The following is a 13,192-nucleotide window of genomic DNA, read 5'->3' as shown; positions in this document are numbered from 1 at the left end:
AGTGCTGGCTCTGCAGCTCCCATTGGCGAGGAACCGCGGCCAATGGGAGCTGCGTGGGTGGTGCCTGCGGGTGGAGGTAGCATGCAGAGCCACCTGCCTGTGCCTTCTCCTAGGAGCAGGAGGGACATGTCACCTCTTGCAGGGAGCCACCCGAGGTAAACACCACCTGGATCCAGCACTCCGCACACAAACACACCCTTGCCCCAACCCTTTGCCCTGAGCCCCCTCCTGCACCCACATACCCTCCCTCTTAGTTAACCAGAATATTTTGCTTACCGGCACCCCCCATTTCCCCAACATGCTGGATAACAAAGCTTTTACTGTACAAAGTATACAATTCAGGGTTTCTCATAGATATACATTGTTCCACCTTCCTACTCCATAGAACAGAAATAAGCAACCAAAACAAAACAAAAAAGCACTAGATGCCTGTAAAGCATGGTGATTTAGGGACATCTGCTATGACAAGTTTTCTTCCCAGCTACCTCACAATTTATTTCAGAATCAGGATATTAAACCAGAAGAACAAGGGAAATCATATCTAGCAAAACTGAAGTAAGAGGAGAAATTCTGTGGGAATGCATCCGATGAAGTGAGCTGTAGCTCACGAAAGCTTATGCTCAAATAAATTTGTTAGTCTCTAAGGTACCACAAGTACTCCTTTTCTTTTTGTGGGACAGAAGTAATTCCACGAAAGCTTATGCTCAAATAAATTTGTTAGTCTTACAGTGCCACAAGTACTCCTTTTCTTTTTGCGGATACAGACTAACATGGCTGCTACTCTGAAAAGTGTTACAATGATTTGTGTTATCTTGTGTTAATATCTTTTTTTTTTTGCTATGTTTACTTATTTTTGGTTTTAGTTTTATAACATTACAATGGCAAGGCAAGGGAATGGCAGCTGTACCCACGTGGAGATTAGTGTTAGAATGCTAGGCTTATAGAAGGGATTTGAAGGAGGAAAGAAAAGTCACTGGGCACACAGGAGGAGTGAGATTGTTCTGAGTGTAGAAAGCAGCACAAAAAACACAAGATGGAAAAGGAGACAAAGCGGACAATAAGGTGAGAGCAATGGACAGAGTGTAGGACCCATGTGAGGGAGCAATAAGAAATAAGACAGGAGATGTAAGCTGGAATGGATTTGTAAAAAGCTGGGAGGATAAGGAGTTTGATTGTGATGGGGAAGCAGACAGCAAGCAAGTGATTGGAGTGGAAGCTTATTTTCATTGTAGCATGTTGAATAGAGTGGAAGCTTACAATACGAGAGGTGGGAAGACAGCGATGACTAGAATTTTTCTACAAATTTTCGACAAAATTTGTCTATTGAAGCGAAAGTGTTTTGCAGAAACCGATTGGTTTTGATTAATTTTTTCTCAGGAAGGTGTCTCAGATCCAGGATGGAATTTCTGGTCAAAATATAGATGAAATCCCACAATAGCCAGAAGCTGGTGGTTAAGACACTTGCCTATGAGGTGGGGAACCCAGGTTCAAGTCCTGCTCCAAATCTTATTAAAGGGGAAAAGGCAAAATGCCACATTTATTCTGAATACAGAAAGAATCATAGTAAGCAGTTAGTTATAGCTATAACATTCCATTCAATTTCATATTTATTCACACATTCATTCATACACACACACACACAGGTTCTGCAAGGTTGTTATCATAGTTACCAGCCTTAGAGTTGCTCATGCCAAGCCACTGGCCAGGTGGCCTGGACATGAGGAGGGAGCAGGGCCTTGTCAGATGCTCATCTGATGCTCCTGGAAGTTGGTTTGCAGAATCAGACCCCAAAGTTCTCACTTTCTACAGTCCATTTTTATAGGAATTTCTTCCTATTCCAGTCTATGGGAATTGCTTCATCATGCTGTTGCTGAATCAATCAGCAGATGGCACATTCCTGACGGCTCCGTGCTGCCAGATGTTATCTTGTTCTTTGGTTCTCCCATTCTTGAGGCTGTTGGGTGGATTCCAGTCTGCCCTCCGGGGGTCCTCTGGTTATTTCCACTTGACGCCTTCTTCAGCTGATGGACACTGGATTCTTAGGCTGGCACCTCCCTGATCATTCAGTTATTATCCACACCAAGCAGCCATCCAGATACATCCTCTATCTCTATTTTAATCACAATTGTTAACAAAGCGAGGTGAACACAACAAAAGGGCAGGGAGTCTCTGGGTGCTGTTTCTGTTACAGAGTATTTCTTTGAGTCTCTCTCTCTGTGTGAGTAGTTGTTGTTACAAAGAATTGCTTTGAGAACAGACTCTGTCTTAGAATGTACTCACACAATTAGCAGCTTGCAAGTTTCACACATAGAGGGAGAGAAACAGTACCAAAAACCAAGAGACCTCTTAATTAGTAATACCCTGGAATTTAAACTATGGGGAATCAAACTCATTTGTGATTTTAATACAGAACTTCTTTAATATGATCAAACAAAGACACTTGCCTATGAGGTGGGGAACCCAGGTTCAAGTCCCTGCTCCAAATCAGGCAGAATCTAGGTCTCCGATATCTCAAATGAGTGCCCTAGCTACCAGGCTATTGTGAGGTGGAGAGTGACACCAGGAAGTTTTTTCACAAAGTGGAATTGGTTTCCAGCCAGTCCTAGTTGTGATAGATTGTTATTTCACATGCAAAGGAATTTTAATAAAGCTTTTAGAAGTAGGGATCTATCTAGGTTCTTATACCACATCACAGTATCTAAGCAAGTAGAATGGAGAGGAAAGGATGAATTGCACATTTTCTAATGGATTGTGCATTGAAATGCCTCCAAAAATGGGGATTTCACAGCTTCACTTAATAAGTTATGCCACAGTCTAATTCACCTCCATGTTAGGAATGTTCCTAATTAATGTTCTACATTTTCCCTGTTTTAACTTATTGCATTGATTTTTGCTTAAGTTCAAGAGACATTTTGGCAGTAAGAATCTATTCTGGTAGATTATTAGAGTAAAGGGATCTCTCTGCTCTACTTTGTTTTGTTCTCTTGAAACAACTATTAATCCTCTTCTGCATGGCTTATTGTTTACTTGTAAAATATGGCCAGGGTATATCTGACATTTTAACTGAAAAATACATTTAGTCCTATTTAACTCCAATTTCAAAAGTAAGTTAACTACAGTATTTCCTTAAAAGTTGCCATCAGTTGATGACGTAGTTGGTCAGATCAGGTCAGACAATTTTATGTTCTCCCTTCTTTCCCATGAAAATAACAAGGCTTATGAGTATGTGTCAATGAACAGTAATTATCCACACAACTAAAAACTCATTTAAACCTAAACTGTATTTTTTGCCATGCTAACAATTATAAATCTCTTGTTTGAGATTTCCAGGTGTTAGAAAGTAAACATTATGGCCAACTAATCATCATTTGGAAATATCAGTCTAACATTTGAATCCATATTTAGGTAGTAATTAATTTCACCCTTATATTCCATAACATTTCTTCAGTTCAATATGTGTCAGTGCATGGGGTGAAATCCTGACTCTTTGGAAGTCAATGATAGCTTGCTATTGACTTCTATGAGTCCAGGATTCCACCCCTAGTCTAGACACCAAATTTGTACTACCCGGCAGTATATTCTTATTTATTATTTCATTGCAGTGGTGCCCAGATACCCCATCAAGACTGGCGTCCCTTGTGCTATTGGTCCTTACTGATGAAGCCTCAATTCAAATGTTTAGTTGTGTTTTCAGCCCTTGCTTTCCCTTCCTGATTGAAGGTAGGGCCTCTTCCTTCCTCTCCCACTAAAGCCAGCTTTATCTACCACAGCACAGTGGTGCCCCCCCGTCTCATTCCAAAGCTAATTCTTTTGGAAAGGGTAGGGTGATAAGAGGGGAAACATTTCTCCTTAACTGAGGCCTTGTCTACACTACAAAGTTTTGTTGACAAAACAGTGAACACGTACACATTACGATGCGATTTTTGGCAGCAAAAATGCCCTGTTTTGGCAACAAAATACAACCACGCTGATGGGAGACATAAGTCTTTTTCCTCTAAATGTTTGTTGACAACATGCCAGTGTAGGGTTAGGCTTGATTTTATCACTTTAATTGGCTTCCAGGAGGTGTCCCACAATGCCCATTGTGACCATTCCGGTCAGCAGTTTGAACTCCACTGTCCTGCAGCCAAGTAAACAACCATCTGCCCTTCCCTCTTAGAAGCTCCAGGAATTTTTGAAATCCATCTCCTGTTAGCTCAGCATGGAGAGGTCTCATCACATCTTTCCAGGTGAGCTTGGCAGGTTATTGCAGCAAACACTGTCCCGCTTGGACCACTGTGGAGCTGCTGGAGCTGCTCAGTATATTGGGAGAGGAGGCTCTGCAGTCCCAGCTGTGCTTGAGCCGTAGAAACTGGGATACCTAGGGGCACATTTCTTGAGGCTTGTGCGAAAAGGGCTGTGATCGGGACACACTGCAGTGCAGAGCGAAGATAAAGGAGCTGAGGCAGGTGTACCATAAGGCTAGGGAGGCAAACCGTCGCTCCGGTGCTGCTCCTAAGACCTGCCAGTTCTCTAAGGAGCTGGTTGCTATCCTCTGTGGTGACCCCACTTGCATCGCCAAGAGCCCCGTGGATACTTTGGAGGGCACAGAGGCGGCGGAAAGAGGACCTAATTTGGAGGATGAAGTTATTGATGAAGAGGTGGAGTTAGATGAGGATGTGGCCGGGGGGGGGGGGGGCAGGCAGCCAGGAACTGTTCTCCACTTCAGAGGTGTTTAGCCAGGTGAGCAAGCAGCAGGCGATGAGACTCCTGATAAGTAGCTGTGGCTTGTGTAGTCCGGAGGTGGGTTCAGGGCATAGAAATGTGGGAGGCTGGCAGTGATTCTGTGAGCTGGACATTTCCCTGCATAGCTAATCAGTACGGTGGAACAGGGAGTTGATGAGCGCCGAGCTCTCACAGGAATCCTCCAGAGAGATCTCCAGGAAAGTTTCCTGGAGGTACTCGGCAATCACTTGTGCAGGGAGCAAAGCAGCACACAGGCGAGCAGCATAGGGAGCAGGGCAGGAGCCACAAGCATGTAGTAGATGTATTCATTTCCCTGCTTACCCTTAGCAGTGAGATATCTGCTTGAATGACCCCTGCCTATGGAAAAGTGTGGGAGAATTTTAGAATTTTTCCCCAAGTTGGCTGCACCACAACCCTTGCAGAGTGAGTGCTCTCTTCCCCATGTGGAGCACCCCCTGCCCGCGCCAACACTCAGCATGCTTTGAGTGTTCGCAGAGATGTGTTCTTGCCGAGGGTCAGTGAGAAAGTGATTGTTATGTTACCAGAGGTGTATTTTACTGAAATGTTTCAATGCTGTGCATGAATTTAACAATCATGCTTCTGTGCATTGTTTCTTGTGCTTCTGCAGATGTGGCCTTCAGGAACACCCCCCACACATAGGCTGAGCCTCTCTGCCAAATAAAAAAGCGCCCAAGATGGAGCAAAGAAGACATGTTCCGGGAGGTACTGCACTACTCCAATGTAGAGAAAAGGGAATGTCAAGGAGTGGTGGGAAGCTGAAAGGCAGGGCAGAAAAGAAAATAGTTTGTTAAGGACGCAACTGAGTGGATGGAGTAAACACAGATGCTAAAGTCCTTAATAATGCTGCAGACTGAGCAGATCTGTGCCCACCCTCCCCTGCAGCACATTCAGAATTCTTTTCCAGGCTCCCCCCCCAAAACTCCACCCACACAGTCCTTTCCACTTTCCGGGATTTCTTGGTTTCCCTTTCACTCCACCCCCTCGGACAACTTTCACAATGATAGCAGGACCTACACACAGCTTTGAAAGTCTGTCCTTTCCTGGTACCTCCTTTCCCAGCAGGCATCTGTGTGTGTGTGTGTGTGTGTGTGTGTGTGTGTGTGTGTGTGTGTTGCTTCTTGTGCAATAAAAGCAACGTTTTTGAAGGGTAACTCAGCTTTATTCGTTTCCTACGAATTGAGATTGCAGGCGCTATCAGTGCATGCACAGGCAGTTTATTCCTGTGCTTGCTGGCCTGTAGAGCCCCCAATGTCACCATTCCTTCCTCGGAACACTACATGTGATGTAACATTGCAGCACCAATCAGAGATACAGTACTGGTTCTCATTTTCAAAGTGTTGCTTCAAAGCCTCCACGATTCAAATTGCCCCCCTCTGGGCTCCTCTGATAGCCCTGGTATCTGGCTGCTCAAAATCAGCAGCCAAGTGGTCTGCCTCAACACTCCACCCCTGAGCAAACCTTTCACCCTTCGCTGCACAAAGATGATGCGACATACTACACGCGGCTATGACCATGGGAATATTATCCACATTCAGGTCTAACCTGCCATAAAGGCATTGCCAGCGTGCCTTTAATCTACCAAAGGTACATTCCACTGTCATCCGGCACCTACTCAGCCTGTTGTTGAACTGCTTCTTATTGCTATCCAGGTGTCCCGTGTAAGGTTTCATGAGCCACGGCTGTAAGGGGTAAGCCGGGTCTTCCAGGATCACTATGGGCATTTCAATATCCCGCACTGTAATCTTCTGGTTTGCAAAGAAAGTCCCTGCTTGTAGCTTTCTATACAGGCTGGTGTTCTTGAAGATGTGTGTGTCATGAACCTTCCCAGACCACCCCATGCTGATGTCAGTGAAATGCCCTCAGTGATCCACAAGTGCCTGCAACACCATGGAGAAGTATCCCTTCCTATTCATGTACTCTGTTGCAAGGTGGTCTGGTGCCAAAATTGAAACATGTGTGCCATCTATCACCCCACCACAGTTAGGGAAACCCATTTCTGCAAAGCCATCCACTATTTCCGGCACATTTCCCAGAGTCATGGTCCTTCGTAGCAGGATGTGATTAATTGCCCTGCACACTTGCATTAACACAGCCCCAATGGTTGACTTCACCACTCCCAATTGATTTGCAACTGACCGGTAGCAATCTGGAGTCGCCAGCTTCTACACAGCATTTGCCACATGCTTCTCTACCAATAGGGCAGCTCTCATTCTGGTGTCCTTGCACCACAGATCTGGGGCAAGCTCCGCACGCAGTTGCAGGACGGTGGTTTTCTGCATCCGAAAGCTCTGTAGCCACTGCTCATCCTCCCACACCTGCATGACGATACAATCCCACCATTCAGTGCTTGTTTCCTGAGCCCAAAAGCAACATCTGTCCTATGCAGCTGTTTTGTGAATGCCAAAAGCAATCTAAAGTTGCTCCTATCCATATCATGCAGCGTGTGGAGCAACTGGGAGTCTTCTTCAATTAGGAACTTCATGATTAATTGCATTGCTATCCACGATGTCTTCATGACAGTTATCAGATCATAGGAGAGCAGAGTGGGATCCATCTCTTCTCACAAAGATGCCGGGGTGCACAGCAAAGAAGGACCATTGAAAAATGCCATGAAAGATAGCTAGAAGCCCATGGAGTGCTGGGACAGAAAGCAATGCATCATGGGACATTGAGCCCGGTCCCAAGATGCACCGCGATCCACTCCGCCTTCCCACAACACCAAGCGACAGAAGATGTCGACCTGGACTGTGGGATAGGTACCCGCTCTGCCAACAGAGGGAGCGAGTATAAACATGACATTCCTGTGACGTTGCACCCCATAATGCTTTATGGAAATATGCTTATGGATGTATATATGACATAACTGGAATATGTCTTACGCTACATTTGCCATGTAACATATCTCTGTAAACATACATATGATCTACTGAATATATTCATCCTATTTGTATACATGTATCACTTTTGTATTCAAAGTTATGAATGTTGACTGTGTACTTGTTTGATTTTAAGTAGCCCTAGTAAGGCATTTGGTCAGCTTCTTAAGAACTGAATTTGCAAGTTAAGTGCCCAATCAAGAAACACTTAATGGACAATGGAACCTTGGAAGACTCCAATCCACATAAGAAGTCTACCTGGGGACATTCAAGGTAGCATGTGAACAATGACTGCCACCTGTAAAGTTCTGAGTCATGCATAGAAATGTGACTTGCCGATGTGACTCCAAAACTCCAGCTTGCAGGTGGATTCTGCATAGGAGAGAGGAGGGGGTCTCCACCCACAAGAGAAAGTTTATTTAAGCCCCTGGGAGACCCCTCCATTTTATCTTCAGCTGGTTCAAGAGATAGCCTCTCCACTCCCAAAGGATACCCGAAAGAAACTGGAACAAAGGACAGTAACCACAGGGGTGTGAGTGATTGCTGGACTCAGACTAGAAGGAGAGATTTCATCTGTAATCACTTGCATACCGTATTAGGTTTAGACTTGGGTGTTTTATTTTATTTTGCTTCGTAATTCACTTTGTTCTGTCTTTTATTACTTGGAACCACTTAAATCCCACTTTTTGTATTTAATAAAATCACTTTTTACTTATTAATTAACCCAGAGTATGTATTAATACCTTGGGGGGAGGGCAAACAGCTTTGCATATTTCTCTGTCAGTGTTATAGAGGGTGAACAGTTTATGAGTTTGCCCTGCTTAAGCTTTACACAGGGTTGTCAAGGTTCCTTCCCCACTCTGAACTCTAGTGTACAGATGTGGGGAACTGCATGAAAACCTCCTAAGCTTACTTTTACCAGCTTAGGTTAAAAATTCCCCAAGGTACAAACTATTTTACCTTTTGCCCTTGGACTTTATCGCTGCCACTACCAAAGGTCTAACCGGTATATTACTGGGAAAGAGTCCATTTGGAAACGTCTTTCCCCCCAAAATCCTCCCAAACCTTACACCCCCTTTCCTGGGGAAGGTTTGATAAAAATCCTCACCAATTTGCATAGGTGAACACAAACCCAAACCCTTGGATCTTAAGAACAATGAAAAAGCATTCAGATTCTTAAAAGAAGAATTTTAATAGAAGAAAAAGTAAAAAGAATCACCTCTGTAAAATCAGGACGGTAAATACCTTACAGGGTAATCAGATTCAAAACATAGAGAATCCCTCTAGGCAAAACCTTAAGTTACAAAAAGACACAAAACCAGGAATAGCCATTCCATTCTGCACAGCTTATTTTCTCAGCCATTTAAAGAAATCAGAATCTAACGCATATCTAGCTAGATTACTTACTAAATTCTAAGACTCCATTCCTGTTCTGTCCCCGGCAAAACCATCACACAGACCGAGAGAGAGAGGCTTTGTTTCTCCCTCCCCCCAGCTTTTGAAAGTATCTTGTCTCCTCATTGGTCATTTTGGTCAGGTGCCAGAGAGGTTATCCTAGCTTCTTAACCCTTTACAGGTGAAAGGGTTTTTCCTCTGGCCAGGAGGGATTTTAAAGGTGTTTACCCTTCCCTTTATATTTATGACAAGGGTAAAACAAATTTATTTGGGGTTTGGACCACATTGGGAGCTGGGTACCTGAGTCTTGGAGACAGGAACACTTCTTAAGCTGTTTTCAGTTAAGCCTGCAGCGTTTGGGGGACGTGGTTCAGACCTGGGTAGTCTCAGCACATCACTTGGCAATTCCCAAGGGGATTTCTGTGATCCAAGCCATCACAATTCTGATTTTTATTATGCCAATTTTTGAGTGTCGACATCACTTTTGTCAACCAAACTTGGTAGTGTAGACAAGGCCTGAGTCAGAGTTCCAGCTTTTCAGCTGGGATCCTGCACAAGGGGGGCTGATCAGGTGCTATTTTACCTAATCTATTACCAGAGCAGAACCTTGCCTTCAATTCTGAAGTGGAGACAAGGAGACTAAAAGTAGGGAAATTCAGTTGCTAAGTAAACACAATACCTAGCACATTGTTGTGCCTAGCAAATAAATACACACAGTTAAATTCCACCCTTATTTACACCCTTGAGAAGTTGACTCACAATTTTTTTAATCCCAAATTGGAGTTTACCTAGCAAGGGCTGACTATTTCAAGTGCCCTTATTGTTGAGAGCCACACTTCCAAGTAGCCACACACATTTTACACAAATTTAAATAGAAAATGACTCCCAGGCTCAAAATTTCTTCTCAAGACTCAGGCTTTAGCAAGATTGTTACAGCACAGTTCAAAAAACAGGTCCGTGTACTTTACAGGATATTTTAACATTTAGATTGGGCTGAGGGGTTGCTCATAACTTTAAGAGCGGTCATTAATATCCCATATATCTGAAATACAGGAAAATTTACAAGTTAAAAAGGAAAAAGTTTACCAAAAGAGCAGATGAGTGTAAGACAGAAATAAGTTGTCAATCCACAGCACAGAGAGCTACCAAAACTGGTTTTTCAGGACATGGGTGGAGAAGATTCTGTTTTGAAAGAAATTAAGCTTTGAAATTGTAACTAGTAGAAAAATCACCCTACAAGGTCAGAACACTGAGTTTTATGCACCTTGTTTTCACTAAGAAATATATGAAAGATGAATTTTAAAATTTTACATACAGTGCAGCAGGGTTTTTTTTTTCAACTGTATAACTTTTATTGCAACCTGAATATCTCTGAAATATTTTCAGTGAAGAAACTAAATGCCTTGTTATCCATAAGCATATGTTTCATTTCATGATGCACTAAAATGACTGTCTTGCATCTAAACAGCTATTTTACTACTTTATACACACTTTGCAAGTGTGTTAGTATCTTCTAGATACTTTACTGATAATTTACCCCTAAAAGGCTAACTACTGATGGTGTTTTCAGCATTTACCATAAGTTCAAGTAAAATGAGATCTATTTATTTTATCACCTCTATTTCCTGTGATATTTTCATTTTAAAGAAGAAATGCCATAGAAATTATAAAGAAGCATCAAAACAAAGGGAAAATACCAGTAAAACACCTCTCATTGAAAGCTGGGTGAGCAGCCAGTTTGTCAATTGAGAAATAAAAAATATAATTAAATAAAATCAGTCACAAACGCAAGATAACAAATGATAATATATAATGTAATGCACACACTGTGGCCAAGATTTCTAAAAGTGTGCAGTGATTTTGGGTTTCCAGCTTGAGACACCATGAAGTTGCTTGACTTTCACAGGGCGTGCAGTCCTTTCTGAAAAATCAGGCCCTTTTAAGGGGCACAAATTGAGCATCCTAAATTACTGCACACTTCTTAAAATCTTGCACTTTAAACATATGGTATATTTTAAAAAGTAAAGCTTACCTCTATATGATAAATAAGTCCTCTGTAGCTGGCCCACTCCAATGATTGTGTTGGTGGTCACCTGGAACTGACGTGTAATTAAAGTTCACAGAGAGCAGTATCACACTCCATCTGACTGTCTGAAAGGCTCAGAGGTTTCTCCTTCAGAGGCTGAGTCACTTATGGAGGAGGTGGGAGGTGTGGAAAAGGGTGTCACCCAGTACAAATACTAATTCAATTAAAAATACCTATGAGATTACTATAGTCCTGTACTTCTGTATTCTTTACATAAAGCAGGGCTGGGTTCACAAAGTAAAAATGCTTTCATGGATCCAGAAATAGCCCACAGGCTGTTGATACCTATACTATACATGATTTAGTCTGGATTCTCCACGCAAATAAAAGCTCACTGGGCAATGGACCTGCCTCTCAAATAGAGGTTTTAATGAATGTAATACACATATTTACATGCAAAAAGTATGTGAGGAAGCACCGTCTTTCATAAAGGAAAGGTCTCCAGAAGTGTTATGCGAGGAATGTACACTGGAATCTGACACCCATTAAATAGTTGTCTCATTTTGTTATGTTAAAAGAGAAAAACCACCAGCCAAGAAAAAAAAATCTCACGCCAGAACCTGCTGCAAATCCCTGCCATTTGTGTTTCGTTTTATTACTGCTAATATTAACAGGGCAAAGGCAAAAGATTGCCTCCATTTTCCTCTGCTGTTGCAATTCATTACTCTGTACGTTAAGAAGAGGCTCTATCCATGAGCAAGGGACAAAGGAACACAGGATTCTATAGCACTGAAACAGCCACGCTCAAGATCTAGGGGCGACAAAAAGTGCATATTGAACAGGCCCACACTGGTTCTATAATTTGGGGACGTTTTTATAGTAACAAACGTAAGACCGGATCTTGCAAGCTGACTTCACGGGGAGTTGACATTGCTCAGCCCCTCATAAGATCAGGCGTGTAGATGTATTAACATAGCAAATGTGCCTTTAGAGCAAAATTTTGTAACCTCTGTTCTTGGTAAAGGGTACTTCATGTCAGAAAAGTAAGCTCCGTACTTTGCTGAATGAAGATATATTCTGCACATGTCTTATATTTTACAAAACACAGTTGATTAAAATAATTCTGCCAGCGGGGCAGCTCTTGAAGAATAAAAGTAGTATATAAGTTGCCAACCACCACAAACTTCAGAATTAATTAATGGAAGCTAATGGGCCTTTCTATACCTCTGAATTACCTGGTTTCTAGAAGTGAAATATTTACAGGAGATAGGGCATGTTCAGGGAAACTATTCAGTATGTTTATCTTTTCAATATCAAACAAACTGCTGAGTGAATCCATCCTTCTAAATAAATGTTAGATATGAGGAAAACCTTTGGGCTTGGCTACACTTGCGAGTTAGGGCGCATTAAAGGAGCCCCGGGCGCACTAGCTCACTATCCGTCCACACTGGCAAGGCACGTAGAGCGCTCTGACTCTGCAGCTAGAGTGCTCCTGGTACTCCACCTCGGCGAGTGGAATAAAGTTTTGTGCGCCCCCACTGGAGCGCCGCGGTGCCAGTGTGGACTCCCTGGTCTGCTAGTGCGCTCTGATTGGCCTCCAGAAGTGTCCCACAATGCCTGTTCTAGCCACTCTGGTCATCACTTTGAACTCTACTGCCCTGCCCTCAGACCCACCTTTTAAATTTTCTGGTAATTTTGAAAATCCCCTTCCTGTTTGCTCAGCCAGGCATGGAGTGCTCTCAGCGAATCTTTCCAGGTGCCCATGCCTCCACGCGCCAGGCAATCCCCAGTATGGAGCAATGGCGAGGTGCTGGACCTCATCAGTGTTTGGCGGGAGGAAGCTGTCCAGTCCCAGCTGCGCTCCAGCCATAGGAATTACGATACCTTCGGGCAGATATCAAGGGACAGGCTGGAAAGGGGCCATGACCGGGACGCTCTGCAGTGCAGGGTTAAAGTGAAGGAGCTGTGGAATGCCTACCGCAAAGCCCATGAGGTAAACAGCTGCTCTGGTGCTGCCCCGGAGACCTGCAGTTTCTACAAAGAGCTGGTTGCAATACTTGGGAGCGAACCCACCTCCACTCCGAGTACCACCATGGACACTTCAGAGCCCAGTCCAACAAGGAGGAAGGAGGGGGAGGAGAAACAAAGT

General features: G+C 43.4%; 1 protein-coding gene across 1 annotated transcript in view; it reads right to left on the bottom strand.

The window, feature by feature from the left end:
• Window positions 1–7,047, bottom strand: part of SCEL (sciellin) — an 81,585-nt gene extending 74,538 nt beyond the window's left edge. Inside the window, exon 1 of the mRNA XM_043534320.1 lies at window positions 6,883–7,047. The gene's annotated coding sequence lies outside the window, so the exon portion shown is untranslated. The remainder of the gene's footprint in view (window positions 1–6,882) is intronic.
• Window positions 7,048–13,192: the final 6,145 nt, after the last annotated feature.

The sequence above is a fragment of the Chelonia mydas genome, chromosome 1, assembly GCF_015237465.2.
Source record: "Chelonia mydas isolate rCheMyd1 chromosome 1, rCheMyd1.pri.v2, whole genome shotgun sequence".
NCBI lineage: Eukaryota > Metazoa > Chordata > Testudines > Cheloniidae > Chelonia > Chelonia mydas.
This window is presented reverse-complemented; position numbering and strand designations above follow the sequence as displayed.